Source organism: Chlamydotis macqueenii, chromosome 2 (genome assembly GCF_036417535.1).
Source record: "Chlamydotis macqueenii isolate bChlMac1 chromosome 2, bChlMac1.mat, whole genome shotgun sequence".
Lineage (NCBI taxonomy): Eukaryota > Metazoa > Chordata > Aves > Otidiformes > Otididae > Chlamydotis > Chlamydotis macqueenii.
Genome location: NC_141557.1, coordinates 142,865,009 through 142,882,716, shown reverse-complemented (window position 1 = coordinate 142,882,716; position 17,708 = coordinate 142,865,009). Strand labels below are relative to the sequence as shown.

At 34.8% G+C, this 17,708-nt stretch overlaps 1 protein-coding gene across 18 annotated transcripts in view; it reads right to left on the bottom strand.

The window, feature by feature from the left end:
- Positions 1-17,708, bottom strand: part of RIMS2 (regulating synaptic membrane exocytosis 2) — a 473,080-nt gene that overhangs the window by 148,526 nt on the left and 306,846 nt on the right. The window lies entirely within an intron of this gene.

Genomic DNA, 17,708 nt, shown 5'->3' with positions numbered 1-17,708 from the left:
CACAGCTTTTTGGAGGTAAATTTAAATGAGGATAGAGACTACTAACAAATAAGTTTATTTTTCATGTTTACAAATACAAGGGTTTTTCCCCTACATTTTTTTTACCTACATCGGCATCTATACAGTACTAAAGTAAAGTAAACCAGAACTATTTAATGTGATTATCAAAAGCAAATACAAAGGCACTAAACATTTTCTAGCCTTCTTCAAATGCAGCCCATTTTCAGCACGCTTGTATATTTTCCCAGAAAGAACTAATACGCACAGCCCTTGCTGTAAGCACAAATTAAGTATATACTTCAAATACTGCCCAGGGAAGTGGTTGAGTCACCATCCCTGGAGGTATTTAAAAAACATGTAGATGTGGCACATAGGGACATGGTTTAGTGGTGGACTTGGCAGTACAAGGTTAACGGCTGGACTCAATGATCTTAAAGGTCTTTTCGAACCTAAACTATATAAAATATTTTTGAGATACAGTTTTGTAACTCTCAGTCTTCATCAAGGAGAAGTTCCTGGTAATTCTGTGGGAGTTTCACTTAAGAACTTCAGGATTTACCAGCATTTTGGACCCACATCATATGTTTGTTTTAGTCAGCCAAAATATGCCACCAGCATAGTCCAGCTCCTACTTACAAGATACGGAAGGGCAGAAAGAAGCAAGCTCTGTGGACATTCACAAAAAAAAAGTAAGTAAAAATAATGAAGAAAAATGTTGCAAGAGCAAGAAGAAAGTGAGAGAATAGCAAAATCAAAGAATTAGTAGCAAAGAAAATTTGTGCGCTCCCTCCATCAGGAGCCAATTGCAGCTGCGAAGAACTGAAGATTCTAAGGTACACTGCACTTTGCATGGGTTACACATCAATCACAGAGGAAGATAGGTTTCACAGTTAGAACTGGGATTATTTCTAAAACTAAAAAGTATTAAGTTTCAAAGACAGATTCCTCAACACTACAAATGCAGGTAGAAAAAGCCCTTTTTCATTAAGTGGCCCTGAACAGTGAGAACATATTTTTAAAATAGTTCAAACATAATTAATGTTCTTTTTCTATTTGTAACTGAATAAAACAGCTTAATCTTGAAAAAAAGAGTAGCACATAAATATGCCTTAGTTCTAAGTTAAGAAAGAAAGACATCAAGAAAAATATAAGGAATAACTTTGGTACAATTAAAAATGAACTCTTATTATAAATATTAGAAATACATTTTAGCTGTATCTGTAACACTACACTCTTTACTTACCTATAATTTTCAGCTGAACCATTGACTACATGATCTGCCCATGAACTTGCACCATTGTACCACCTTTACAATGCAGTTAAAATAAAGAAGTGTTATAAAGAAACATGTATTAGTAATAATGCTCTAATTCATATGACATGACCACTTCTCAATAAAATGGGAAGCTTTTCAAATGTTTGCAAATATTTTTGTGAATTTCCTACTTTCTCTTTGGTATGAAGAAAATTGTATCTTTTTAAATTAAAAACCAAGGAAATTCTGTTTATTTTTTCCTTATATAATTCATAACACATTTCACCTTTATTCTTTTCAGCAGTTTAGCCATGAAACTCAATTCCATAAAGACTAACTGAGCCCTTATCTTTTCTTACACAAAAGTCTTCATGTTTTCAATGGTTTATTGAGTTGGTAGAATAATTTAAAAATAATTGTGGAGACATAACATTAACAAAAGTAAAATTCTGTGTAGCAATAGTTTAAAATATTGCTTTTAACTTCAAATGTCTAACTTTTTTTTTTTTTCTATTTGATAGGGTGGTTAGTTTTTACAGTCATTTAAGAAGCAGAAGAATCTCTTCACTGAAACCAAGCAATGAAAACTAGTTAAATTTTATACCTCCATTATTCTTCCAGATACTGAACATGTGCTACCTAAACCTTTGCAGCATTGTTTCAGCAGATCAGATGAAGTCAACAAAAAACACATGTAGAAAACCTTTATCTTGAGTAGAACCATGGAGAAAAGAAACAACAGTACAAAAAAAAAAAGTTGCTTTCATTTCAGAAATCAAGGGATAAATTGTTTATGTGCCATTACTCCATTATATTAAATGTACATTTAAATCATCCAATATTTGGTTAAGGAATTTCAGCTGGATCTCTGGAATTCCAGTTTTCCAGATTTTGTGTGGGTAAAGCCATGGAACTGCAATATCATTTCCACATGACAGTGAGTAAGAAGCACGGCACGGATTTTCAGAAAAGATCAAGGGACCATAATATTATCAACTTGGATATAAATCTTCCTTTGTCTGTACTGAAAATCCTAGCCAAAGTCTGCAGAATTAACTTTTTAATGGCTTGAATACACTTATCCAAGGGTTTTCATGAATCTGCTCCCAGGAATCAAGGCCAGATACAGAAAGTATTTTTTGCACGACTTCATATTTTTTCCAAACTTCTGAGATTTCAGAATGTGAGGTTTTGTGATATGCTTACAAATGTAATGACCACACACCTCCTGATCATTATGTTGAGGGAAGACAGTGTGGAGCACACTCTATGTGAATGTCACTCAGCTGCTCTTGTTTCTTCTATATAAAATTGGATCGTATTGGGAATGGCATTTTTTGCATGTTTTGTAGCCAGATCACTGACTGGATGAAAGTTGCTTCAGTTTAATCTAATTTAGTTTTAAATTAGATTTAGATTTAGTTCAATCTAAATTAGAATACAGCTGGAGAATGACAGGTATATCTTTACACTCTCCCTGATCATCCATATCCCTAAAACTGAAGGCAGCCTCTTCAGTTAGCCAGTGTTTTAGGTAAGATTCTTCTGTAAAAGTACTATATTATAGACAGCATAAATACTTAAGCATGGCTTTAAAATTGCAGTGCACTTTATTTTTTTTTTGTTAATGTGACTGTATTTATTCATACCAATTAAATACAACCAAATCTTCTCGCTATTAGAAAACAATCCCTGCATTACCTGTTCCCGTGCTGTTGACAAAAATCTGATACTGCCTTAAAATGGACAGAGAAATATAAAAGATCTAATTTTGCAAAGTGAGAGGAACATCAACTTGCTTCTTTCTTTTGGACTTTGCTTAGCTTTTTAGACATGAAATGCTGTTATCAAATTACTATTTCCAGAGACGTTTCAAGAGTTTTCAGATTACACGTCCAATTTTAGTTATATTATATTCACTGTGATACACTACGTGCATATCAACATTTAGGAAGAACAATAGTACTTTCAGTCCTAGCACAACAGGCATTCAAAATCAATTTGAAGGCACTTAGTTAGTCATTTTTAAGTCAATATGGACAGTAACAAGTCAAAAGCTGAGGAGCTTCTTAAGTGACTCAGAGTATTAAAGAATTAAACTGAGGATTCTGAATTGTCCTATGATCAATCTTAGTGACTGAAAAGGTTAGCCATTAGAAATACGCTGCAGTTAAGTGAGGAAAAAACCTTGAGCTGTCCCTAGCTCCTCTATACTACTCAATTTTTCTCCCACATCTAATGAATACAAAAATTTTCAAGTTAAGAGTTATACTTAAAAAAAATCCAAAGTTAAGATAACGGAGCGCTAAAAGAAAATTAGAGACTTAAAACTACGGAGATTAGTTGTTCTGTATTCAGAGAAATACTGCATTAAGTGTACTGTAAATATCATTAGTCTAGGCCAACTAAATTTTTTAGACTAGACTTCAGAAAAAATACTACTCAACTTTATTTCTACTATATAAATTAAAATACCTTTCAGGTGTATATGTTGTGTCGTCATAATATGAATTAGGCACTCTTCTCTCCTGCCTAGTCCTCCTGAATATGGAATAAACAGCAGAGATATTTCAGACATTTATAAGGTGCTTCTTTCATGATGTTTTCCCTCACTGTATTATTAAGACAGTGGTGAACATAGAGCACATTTATCTACAGTTCAGCAGTAGATATGTTATTTTAAACTTCTATTTTCAAATTATATTCAAAAATAATTAAGAGCAGGTGAAGAACACTTGATCAATACACACATATTTCGGAGATGTGAAAAGTTACGTCAATAGGAAAACAGTATTTGAGCAACTGAGAAATTTCACCAAAAATCAGATATGGATGTTTGAAAATTTCTGACAGGTAAAACGAAAGACAGAAAACAAAATGGAACTAAAAGTTTGTTTCCTTAAGTGAAGAAAAAAAAAATTTCTGCCCCAAATAAACCTCACATCCTGCACAAAATGTGCACAAACCAGCTTTTATGGCCTTCTAAACACTAATCTCACAGGCTAAGTTAAAAAAATGAAAACAACACATACTGTGGTGTTCAGTGGCTAAGTTAAACTGTGAGATAGGTAAGTTACAGCACTGGGCTTACAGCACTGGTGGACAAGGGACAACCAACTGGCATAATTTGCCTGGACTTGTGCAAAGCATTTGACACTGTCCTGCAGGACATCCTTGTCTCTAAACTGGAAAGACATGGATTTGATGGATGGACCGCTCAGTGGATAAGGAATTGGCTGGATGGCCACACTCAGAGAGTGGTGGTCAACGGCTCGATGTCCAAGTGGAGACCCATCACGAGTGCCGTCCCTCAGGGGTCCGTGTTGGGCCCAGCCCTGTTCAACATCTTTGTCGGCGACATGGACAGTGGGATAGAGTGCACCCTCAGCAAGTTCGCCAGCAACACCAAGTTATGTGGTGTGGTCGACGTGCTGGAGGGAAGGGATGCCATCCAGAGGGACCTGGACAGGCTGGAGAGGTGGGCCCGTGCCAACCTCAAGGTCGTGCACATGGGTCAGGGCAATCCCAAGCACAAATACAGGCTGTGCAGAGAGTGGATTAAGAGAAGCCCTGAGGATAAGGGCTTGGTGGATGTAAAGCTTGACATGAGCCAGCAATGTGCGCTTGCTGCCCAGAAAGCCAACCGCATCCTGGGCTGCATCAAGAGAAATGCGGCCAGCAGGTTGAGGGAGGTGATTCTTCCCCTCTACTCTGCTCTTGTGAGACCCCACCTGCAGAACTGTGTCCAGTTCTGGAGCCCCCAACATCAGAAGGATGTGGACCTGTTGGAGCAAGTCCAGAGGAGGGCCACGAAGCTGATCCGAGGGCTGGAGCACCTCTCCAGTGAGGACAGGCTGAGAGAGTTGGGGCTGTTCAACCTGGAGAAGAGGAGGCTCCGGGGAGACCTTATAGTGGCCTTCCAGTACCTAAAGGGGGCTTATAAGAAAGACAGGGAGAAACTCTTCAGCAGGGAAGGGGTAATGGTTTTAAAATAGAGGGAAGCAGATTCAAAATGGACATAAGGAAAACAATTTTTACCATGATGGTGGTGAAACACTGGCACAGGTTGCCCAGAGAGGTGGCAGATGCCCCATCCCTGGAAACATTCAAGGCCACATTGGATGGGGCTCTGAGCAACCTGATCTGGTTGGAGATGTCCCTGCTCCTTGCAGGTGGGTTGGACTAGATGGCCTTTAAAGGTCCCTTCCAACCCAAACTATTCTATGATTCTATAAGTTGAGAAATAATTTCATACAGTGAGGTTTTCAGCAGATTGTTATTTGGGAGAGACTACAAATATTTTAATTTAAAAAACAACTGGGATAAAAATCTTGAGAACATCTCTCTGTCATTGAGATCATGCTTATGTCAGCCAACTTAAAATGGGTGAATGTCAAATTATGATCTAACCCATGTAACTCGATATGTTTGTGAATTGGGGGATATGAATAAAAGCTTAAGTAAAGCTCTACATGTCCAGTCATGATGTCTTATATATGTTCAGTCTGAGTAGCTGCACCCGTGTGAACTGATATCAGCTACTGCTGCCATGCTGACTATCACATTAAAGAGCCAAGGAAAGTTGGAGTAGGGTATTAAGTAGTAGAATGCTTTTGAGAAAGCACGAAATTCAAAGGGTACTAAAGTCACTAAAGCTGCACATGTGCCTGTCACTTGTCTCAGGCATACACTGGAGTAACTATCTTGTCAATGCAGCTTCCATTTCTTTTGGGAGGGAAACAGCTGGACTTCTTCAAAAGGAACTATGACAAAGACAAAATTATGAGTGCCATAGCGTAAGAATGAACTCAGAAATTAAGGTTTTTGATAATGTAAATGTGTCGTAGAACTAACGAACTAAGGACTATAAAATCTGATAACCAGTAACTGAAACAAAATTCAGCAAAGAAAAGATGAAAAATAACCAAGTAGTCAGTCTATGGGGAAAAGACCACAAGAGTTAATGTGCTGGCTTTGAAAGACTACAAGATAAGAAATGAAAGAGCCATGAATAACAAAGGTGGCAGTAATTTTGACTGATGTATCTGTATGACATATTTGCCTGCAGGACACCCACACTGGTGCATTCACAGTGACATAAGATACAAAACTCTCTGTCCTAGATGACTCTTCCCTGAATGCTGGACTGTGCAGAACAATGTTTGCTATTTTGATGAACAATGGAAAGTGGAAAGTTATTTCACATGCTTAATAAAGTGAAAGTCGGACAGGTAGAGATGTGGTTGCTTGATATCAACATGACATTGGTTAAGCAGATGGAACTAAGATGACAGGACTGACATTTTGACCTACAAAAATAATGTAATTTAAGGTAAGCATTAAACCAGGAAAAAGTGTAAAGATAAATGAGGAAATATTGTTTCAAAAGTAATTTTTCATATATTTAAAAAAATAAAATAAGGAAGAGGAAATTACTTAGTGTTGTTCAATGAATAGGGAGGAACTGGATAAAGATTATGCTTCAAAAGGTCCTTAAAAACCTAGAGAACTGCTGTCAGAATATGGAAAGGCAAAAAGGATTAAAAACTAGGAAAAAATTATAATGGCTTTGAGGTACTCAGAGCAGTTCATATCTTGTAAGAGGACAAAGACTACATTTGCAAGTCAAAATCCTCCAAGACAATTTGATAGTAGCTTCAACTTTCAGCAATATTTGAACAATCACAGATACAGCTGAATTAGGTTTGGATGAACTAATGCAGATGTCAGTATAAAACTAAGGCAAGAAACAGTACATAAAAATTAACCATAGAAATAGCACAAGTAGGAGCACATTTCATCATATATTTTCAGAAAGCAAGCCAAAATTCCTCTCCTTATTAAAGTTTTTACAGGAGGACTGAACTATTTACACATTTTCTTTATAATAGGTTTCATGTAAAACAGCATCAGTTCAAAACAAATATTTAACTCAGTTCTAAAGGTTATAATGTCTATTATACTATACCTTTGAAGAATTTTTTAAAAGCAGTATTTATTTGGAAGGAATATTCCTATGATACTATAAAAGTTTCAGATTCTATTTTGTTTCTGCATGCAAAAGTAGTTTTACACTTACTAAAAAAACAGTTATATATGATCTGAATCCAGAGCAAACCTTAACGAACTTCTCAGAGGAACTCATACCCAGAGGGCAGCCATGAAGTTAGTATACCAAGAGTTCCTTAGTTCTTGCTATGGAAAATTTTACATAGTCTACCTTGTAAAGCAACAGCCGTATCAACCATTATATCTGCTATTTGAGATCTGAAGCCAAAACTTCCCTGTTATAGTTTATCAGATTTATATCCTTATTTCTATTCACACACAGCCATGTAGACTTTTTCTTGTTTTGCAATATTTTCTGAAAATATTATAATGACTGTAGCATACCAGCATGTCTTATTACATCTCCCAAAAGCCACTGTATTTCAGGTATAATTGTTTCATAGAAATTATTACAGGCTCAACTTCTCACTGCCACATATTTCATATCTAAATAGGAACTCTGATGTTCTGTAATCACACACAGGTATTGTGAATGTATACAAGTACTCAAAAATTACAGAATAAGCACTACACAAGCACTATACAAATATCTGTAACATAAGTTTATACTTTTATTTTCACTCTTTCTCAGTTAAGCAAAGTAGGAGATCTCAGAAGGACTCTAATTCTGTGTACTTTGAAGTAGATAGGCTTTTCCTCATTATTTCAAAGAGAATAATAAATACTATAAGCATTTTGGAAAACTCCAACAAAAATAAGGGTTATACAGACACGTATAAATAACATCCACATAATCTAATATATGAAATCGACTCTATAAAGGTATTTAGCTTCTCTTGGGATTTACCCACAGTCCTGAGTAGTAAGTTTTAGATGCATACATACTCACAGAATATTATAAAACATCTTCATCGTGTGTCTTTACCAATTAAAACATAAATCACATTCTCAGTTTGGAAACCAAGCATAGTACTGTCAAAGTATCAGTGGCAGAGCCAATGATACGCTCCACATCAATTATACCTCTCGAGATCATAGTAAGCACCCTCAGAATAGGTACGGCCCATCTTACGGGAGCGAAGTAATCTGATTGCATCTTCACAAAACAGAGGATACATTGTGTGATCCTGGCTGCCAAAACATAAAGGGTGAACACAATGAAAAGCAACACAAAGATGAAATGAGGACAAAACAACATGAAAAGCAAGCAATGTCAGCAACAGAACAAAACAGTGGAACAAAACTCATCTGGAACTTTGGTGAATTTTGCAAAACTACTTTTAAAAATTAAAGTACATTGGCTTGCAGCTGAGACTACGAGAAAGGTATCACACTTCAGTTTTACGTATGGTAATTTTTAACACAGCCATATATGTATGACATTCTGCACATGAAAATCACAGTGTGAACAGGTATTTGTGTTTGTTTATTTAAATAATTTTCTTTATTGACCTTTTAAAAGACATTAGAATGATACAAAGATAGCATGATCTTCATGGACCACCAATTAGACAGTACTGGCAGTGAAAAACGTTTAAAAAGTGAAACTTATGAAGAATTACCCAGGGATTGTCTACACGCTGTATTAAGAAGCTAATACTGATATTAACTCAACACTTCTAAGTTTTCTACCACTACACAAAGACTAATAAAAACAGAAGTGGACATGTAGGTACATAGAAGTACATGCATTACCCACACAGAGTCACACAGAGGAAAACATATACCTGGCATCTCTGTAATGGTGATCTGTGGACTGGGTATACCGGGAACGAGGTAAAGTAACATAATGACTGAGTAGATGGCAGAAAGAAAAACACAAAAATGAGACAATAAGATGGAGAAAGAACGATGCACAGCACACAACAGAAGATATAAAAATCTGAGAATACAGGAGCTACAAAAGCATTGTATAGAGCACTGAAATTGTTAACAAAATTAGACAACTGATATACAGTGGTAAAGGTAAAATTATCTAGATCATTCACACATTTGTTCTGAGAAGCCAGTAGGAGACTATGGATCATGTGGGTAGATAAAATTTGGATTTTCTACATTATTTCACTTAGGAGGAAAAAAATGCATAAATTTCTGCCTGAAAGCAATCTCAAGAAGTTAGATTGCCTGTTGCCTCGCTTGAAGGCAGTGATAACTTCAGTATGAATAATATCTTTGGTAAAGGTTTACCTAGTCTGTCTGAAAAGCTACCACCATTGGGAAAACCGTCCCCACATAGCCAGCTCCAGAACTTTCCCATTTCTGAGTGTGAGTTTTCCTAATGTTTATGCTATCATGATAAAATATTAATTTTGATTAAAGTCTCATTATTATTTAAATAATTAATGAAGAGATAGAGCATCTGTAACAGAATATGCCAAAAACCAAATACATGCATTTCAAAATAATAAAACCAAGATATTTATATTTTGTTTGCATTTTTAAAATATATCAAAATATGTATGTTTCAAAATATTTATTACTGCACTAGATATTTTCCATTATAAAATATAGAAGAATGTTATTTATCTTTTAGTATAAATATATGCACACAGTACAGGAAAAATGGGTTTGAAAATAGTTTTTTTTCTTCCAATTTACACTGAATTATTATAATGAAAAGGAGTCCCTGGTCTCCTCTGAGGGCATTTTAACACAATGTCTAATCACAAAAGTCCACACTGGAAATGTAAACTAATTTAGCAAGAAACACGGAAAACCTCCTGTTTACCCTCCAATTTTATTTCTCATGTCTTAATTTTCTTACAAGTAATGATTTTCTAGTAATCAAACACATTGTGACAGGTAGCTATATTACCTACATTTATTATCTTTTCCTTTTTTGCATGTGGATAAAATGTATCATCAGCCACACATAAATTTTCTTTTTAAGCATATTAGGTTAATTATATGTAGTACAGAGATTTTTATGCTCACTTCTTGTCAAACAAATGCAAAAGCATAGTCCCCACTACAAAAAGCTTCTAACTTAAGTCCCTGATTATGCAATTTAAACTTTGCAGTTTGTTACAAGAATGAGGAGCCATACACAATTCAGTAGGGCATAATTTGACACGGTATGCTGAAAACTTGAAGATGAGATCCTAAGCAGGCTAACAATTAAGAAAATAATCACAGAGCTACACCGCAGGCTACAAAAAGCATTAGGGTTCTTAAACTGATGCACAGATCTAAGTCCCAAAAGCAGTCTACCCATAACAGCCTGGCAGTCAGCATGCTGCCAAGAAGCATTAAAAAATAATTCCATTACGTTCTTAAAATTTGCTTTAAAATATATGCATACTCCTAGGAAGAACAAGTAAATAAAAATGTAGGAGTCTACCCTATAGTAGCTATAATATGTGTGATGATGGCAAGCAACTGCCTATCAGCTTATTCTTACCACAGCATGATAACATTCTCAGGCTACATCTACATGAACATCCCCTTAAATGATTTAGATGCAACCCTGGAATTAACACCACAAAGCTGCTGCGAATATTACATTAGTATTAATAAGTAATTAAGTGCTTCCAGATGATATTTTAATGTTAACAATTCCCTTTCACTTCCCCTTTTATCTCTCCAGTGAATTATTGACAAGTTTTCTTGATAGTCTTTCAGAAATATAAAACAACAAATAAATATAATATTTTCAACTAGTTTTAAAAGAGTAAAGCTTTAAACAAAACTAGGACTTCAGGCAGAACATGTACGGCAGAACATGAATTTCATGGGAATGCAATTGCTATTTGCAAGCAGCTTAACTTACTGTCCATAAGAAGGATCTCTCTAGACTGTTCCCTTACTTACTTGTACGTAAACAAAACATCACCAGTTAATGCTTTGCTGAGGATTTGAGTCCTAACTATAACTGCTTTTCAAATCCCCATTAAACTATTTTAAGTGCCCAACCTCTGGTTTCAAGTTTTGTCCTAATACATCTAGAAACTTAGAGCTCTAGTGTTCTTACCAAGTTCTGAGAGTTTTGCTTGCGAATGTATGGCAGCCAGTTCAACCTTTTTTTTTTTTTTTTTAAATTCAGGAATTCAGAATCAGAGTAAGCTGGCATTTAGATACAATCACTTATACAGTTTGAGAGGTAATAAGTTTTAACAAGTTTGAAATATGCAGTAACTTCTATCAAGTTTGAAATATGCTTCCTCATCACCCAGAACTCTGCTTGTCTATATGCAGAAGTGAGGTAAGCCTTAGCTTAGACTTGACCTGATCCTCTGGCCTTACTGGCTAGTCATACTTTTCCCTGTTCTTTAGAGCCCACGTTATTCATGCTATCATCTAACTCATAATAGACAATAACTCACTACAAAATGTTCTTACAAGTGCAACATAAAAAATGAGAAGATTATGTCTGAATTCATCAAGAAGAAAAATTGGTTCCATACAGGAATTAACGCAATAACTTACTAGAGTACAATACGTTAATTATAAAACAAGAATATGTAACTTAATGGTTTTTGTGCATTTTCGTAACATCTCAAACTACAACAATCATTATAAACATATTATTCATGTAAACATGTCTCTGTCTGGAAATGGTTTCTGTTGAAGTACACTAATATTTTTCATAAAATATGCATGGTTACTAAGAAAGAAAGTAAAGGTGCATGCCGTATCCGTATGGAAAAGAGAATGCCTAGCATCACATAGGTCAAAATACAGTAGTACGCACATTAGGAGGCATGATATTTTTCTATGCTTTATATATTTCAACAAGTAGAGCAAAACACTTAAATGCTATCTATTTTTTGAGCATCCAGTCAACACTCCACTATTTTTTCATTATTAATACTTTATGTATTTAGTTTAAAATCAATTTTTATGGTTTCATAAATATGCTAACAATGTAACACCAAAAATGCCTATGACATAACTAATTCTCACTGTTCAAAACTGAAACATGCACAGTTGTCATTTGGCTAATAGCCAGTCTAAAATACTTAAAAACCTAAAGTAAATAAATCATAACGTAGTGAAATCATTAAGCTTTGCATTGCCTAAATGCAAAAGAACTCCAGAAATGTTTCAGATCTGCATCTAAAATAAACATGTCCTTTAAGCTGTTCTTGAAAATCATGGTCTTATACGCACATGTACTCAGGAATGCTCAGAAGACCATGGAGACATGGACAAGGTTTAGATATAGCAGATTTTTAAAAAGACAGAAGAACTCCAAGGTACTTTTTTTTTTTTGGCAACCTTAATTTAGACTTCTAGCCTTTTACTACACATTCCTTATTTGCTACATTATAGCAGTCGATAGCAGAAGTATATCAAATGATGGTATGGTAAAATTAAAATTTTAGTCTGCATCCTCACAGATTTCTAAAACACTGCAATATTTTGTTACAGATAACATAGACAGAAAATTTGCAGCAGCAGCTCATTTCACTTAAAGTAATTAAGGTAGTCTGATAAGGCAGCATTTATGGGTTTTCCAATGTGATCATCAGTGTTTACACACACATTCCACTACACACCCCTGCATCAGGTCAAAAAAGATTTCCACTATTCTGACAAGAAGATTCCAGACTTATAGACAAACATGATAACTTTCCTTTTTTAAAGAGAATATAAATTATGACTTAAAAATTTCTGATATTGCTCACCTATTTGCCCATTTTCTTACACCTTCATAAAAATTCAGTGAACCACAAGGGTAACAAAACACAGATCAGTGATTCAGAGACCAGTTACATTGCCTACTTGGAAGTACTTAGTATCCAGACACAGACTTGACATACCAGAACAGACTCAGAAGCACACCTGAAAAGACACACACAGACAGCGTGCCTCCCTTGAATCATTCAGGGCATACTTTTCTGTTCTTCTTGCTACACAAGGAGAGAGTTTAACTTGGTCTTTACTGCTTGGGATATTTAATTCAATAGGAAAGATGAGGCATTAGAAGACAACCTATTCCATTCAATTTTAATTCTCTGTGACCAGGTCCCACAATTGGCTTAACATTCCAGCTTCCCTATTAGAGTGGAAAGTTGACTCCCAAGTATTTCTGTGGGAAGAATAAAGGACTGGAGTATTATTACATCCTGACAATCTTGTGCTTATTGGAATACCCGTAAGTAATTCCAAATGCAAAACAAGACTTTCCATTCCAGTGTTAAGGCCTGCATGAATCAAATGCAGCTGACACAAGGAACTTCTACCATCGTATTACTGTTTATCTACTCTGATAGCCAGCTTCTTCAGCGTCTTATCTGATTGTAATTTAAGTAACGCATTGGCAACACTGCTAGACTTCATTTTTAGTAATACTTCTTTCCACTTGTTCAATAATAGCAAGTGAAATGTATGACAAGTATGAAAATATTAAGATTGCTAAAAAATAAACATAACTTTTTACTGGTATGAAGTTGCCTTTAAACCAAATACTCCCAAACTTTTCAAGATACAATTATCTGAAAATCTAGCAAGGTGAAAAAAATGGGAATTAGCTTAATCAGACTGGAGAGTAAGAAATATGTGTTTCTTTGGGTTGATTAGTTGGAAAATTAGCGGGGAAAGAGCCATTGAAATTGGTAGAAGGGAAAAAGGAGACCGATGGCATATGAAATTTAGGGTAAGCACTGTGGGAAGGAATGAAGTAAAAAAATGGGCCTTGAATCAAGTTAGGACTGCAAGACTGAGTGCAGAATTGTTCAAGAGAAGAGGAAGCTGAAATTAATAAAATGATGTGGCGTCAGAGAAAAGGTGTGCTATACTTCCTATTAGCAGCTTACTCGTTCCAACAATGGTAAGCAACTACTACAACTAGTTACTTTTTCTCATTGACAAGTGAGGTCAGTGATACGGATCTACAAGTTTAGATCTCATCCGAACAAAGCAGGAGTTAGTGTACTCTGAGGTAGAATGTTCTGCACGCTACTTCATAAATACCTGGGAAATCACACCTAAAATCTACATAAATAAAATGTGAAGTCAAGCTTCCGCCTTTCAGAAAATGGCAAATGCCATTCAAGAATAAAACATTGATTATATGTTTTCCTCTGATAAATTTCATAGCAAAGATTAACAGAATAGTTTTATTTAATAGTTTAGGTTTCTTAAAGGACACAATAAATTTTCTTTACATATATCAATTAGTTTTTCCACAGTTTTTCAATTGTATAGACATTCCTGCTTATCTCCTGGGATAGATGAAATCCTGGAAATATTCCAACTGGTTGTAATTGACAGTTTGAAGACTTTAGCTGTAAACTACAGCAATTATCAGCAGCGAACTTGACATACTCAATCAAGATGACTTTCAACAAGAAAATCAGTATCATGTTATCACAGTGCTCCCCATAATGTATTTTAAGTCCTCACACCAAAGGGCATAACACTGAAGTCTTTTATCTGAATTGCATTATTTTTATGTTAACTTGGCATTCTGTATGTGTTTTTTATTCTGAGGAATGTATATATGACTTTTTATTGATTGTTTGGTTGGTTTTTAATTCAACTTGAAAGTTATAAGTCATGAGTCCTTACAGATGTAGCTACATTTGCAAGACTTCACTTCTCTTGCCACATTCCTACTCTACCCCTCTGTGGAGGTTACCATCCTTTAGCAGATGCATGGAGGCTACAGGGGGACAATGCAGATAATTGTGCAATTTAACAGTGATTTCACTGTGAAGTAATGTGCCCACTGTAAATAACAGCAGCTAAAGAGAAAACGTTCTCCTTTCTGCCATCCTTACTGCAAGGCTAAAACATGGCATTGTGTTAGGACTGCAATCTCTTCAGCAGTTAAATCTGTTAGGGCTCACGATTGAGAGCCCTGGGAGAGGAAATTGTATCTGGCAACATTATAAGTAATTGGAAAGAGAATCTGTTAATGGAAAGTGTGGGATAGTCCTTCCTACAAGAACCTCTACTGGTACCATCTCTAGTATGTTTTCACATAGATATACAAAATAATTAGGAAGTGTAATACACTATTAATGTACATGGTAAAATTTTGAAAGGACAAAAGAACTGCAATTATTGAGATCTAAGTTGATGTATATCTTTTCATAGCTATCAGAAAAAATTCAGCATTTTATTTACTTCACTAGGTATTTGAAGAAGCAAATTGCACACCCATATATGGATATGCACCCATATGACATACACAACTAAAAATTGAAAATATTACCTCAGAATTTCCACGTAAAGCATCAGTTACCCTTTATACTCTACAAAACATTTTTGTCTGTAATACTATACTGTAAAATATGAACTAAATAATAAATTATTACTTAGTTAAATATTATTCAGCTGTGTATTTAATAAAGAATATGAAAAAAAAGATTGTTAAATTTTCTGATTTTCACTACAGTGGAATATCTCAAAACACACTTTTCCTTTGACCTAATATGGCACCTAACTATTAACAATGTTAGATTCAGAGCCTGCTACTCTAGATAAAGCAACTGCTGGTGTGAAATTACTTTTTGAAATGTAGAATTTGTATTGCTTTTGGCTACATTTTATTTTGTGCTAAATACTGGAAGCATCTAAGTAAATGGCACCTTATCTAACATGCAGTAGACTCATGGTAGTGAATTATTTTGGTCTTTGCTGGTTTGATTACATTAACCAAAAATTTTGGCATGCATTTTGGCATTTACTTTAAGATAAATTTTAAAAAACATTTCTTTCAACAGCATGAAACAAAGTGTTCAGTAGAAAGTCAATATTTACATGTGCTAATGAAATAATCTCTCAGTAATAGTAGTGTGATAGTCACGCTACTCCTAGCATACCAAGATATCATCTCTAAAGTGATTTAAACATAATGGAGAACATTTCTTTAAATAATCATGGCTATGACTGTGTCATTACTCTAACATAGCACATAACCTTTTTTTTTTTCTTTAAAATGGAAACTGTGCAATAGTTCTGATACAAGGACAGAGGACCCAAAATTTAACTTGCTTTTCCTCTCTTGTTTCCTTTTAAGTGCCTAGTAAAAAAAATACTTATACTTCATGTTTCCACTGCAAGATTCTTTGACTTAGGCATTCTCTGAATGCTCTGACCTACTGTATCTATGCTAAATTCACCATTAGCAATTTCATGCCTCAGGGAGAGCACATATAAAGAATATAGTTAGGCTAACAGTGGCTAAATAGTATCTAAGCTGGTTAGACCTGTGGGCCTGAGTACAATCTCCTTACACTGTGTTGATGTCTTGGTTTTGGAACTATGCTAAGACTCTCACATTATTCATCTAATTCACCTAATTATGTTGATAGCTTAAACAGAAAACTCAGGTCAAATCTGGCCATTTCCAACATTTTCTCTACAGTTTGATTGGTTGCAATTTCTGAAGTGAGGTAAAAGACTGCTTTAGAGAGTTTATTAAAACATGTCAATCTGAAGTTTGCAAGGTTATCCCGTTACAAGGAAAAGATCTTATGGAACCTGGGGCTATGTTAGGTCACAAGTGTTCATATTTCTTTCCATTACAAACTTAGGCTATTTCATAAAATAACCTAAGTACTTGCAAAAAAAAAACTCATTGCATTTTGACAAAAATGAACTAGTACATCTATATATAAGTAAAAAATTAACTATGAGTTACCAGTATACACAGTACAATTCTGACATTTTTGATAATAAAGCAACAGATACAAATTTTCACCACAACTCTATAGCTTTACCCTGCCAACAAAAACCACTATATGATTTGACAGCAACATCTGACATATTTAAAGGCCTGGTGTTTGAACTTAAAATTATCTCAAATTAAATGAAAAAAATGTATATCTTTCAGCTTCTTTCAAATAATTTGATCTTCACTTCTAACTATGCACTCCATTTTGAAGGAATTACACACATTAGACTTGAGGTCACTAGACATTTTTGTATGTGGTTTCAACTAACTCCTTAGTGACATATATCTTAGAGAAATTTATTTTTAATTACCTAGAAAAGGAAGGAAATAATTTTCTCACTCATATTCTCAGTCATATTTTAACTTAGCAACTGACCATGTCTACAAAAAGGTATTTTTTCAAAGTGTCTTTTTTGCAAGGGGCTCCAAGGGATAAACGGACCATAGAGACAACAAACCATCAGAGCTGTGGGAAAGTAAAGTGTAATTTTTTTTCAGAGGTAAGTGTGGAACAGAACAAGGATGACAAGTAGAGACACTATAAACCTAGACAAAAGTTCAGTTTTTACACTTCTCCAAACTGCCTACAGTTCCAGCAGTTTTCAGAATCAATGCCATTATAGAGTTACTTTAGGGACTTGTGTATGCACTGATGTTTTTTATTATGTAACATAGACAGTATGACAAATATTCAGTAACAAGATTTGAAGTCTAATAATCTTTCTGTTCATAAAACCACTGTCCAACTAACAATGAATATAAAAATTATAAACGTTTGGGAATAGTCTTTTTCTTTTATATTGAATGTTGCCTAAGACC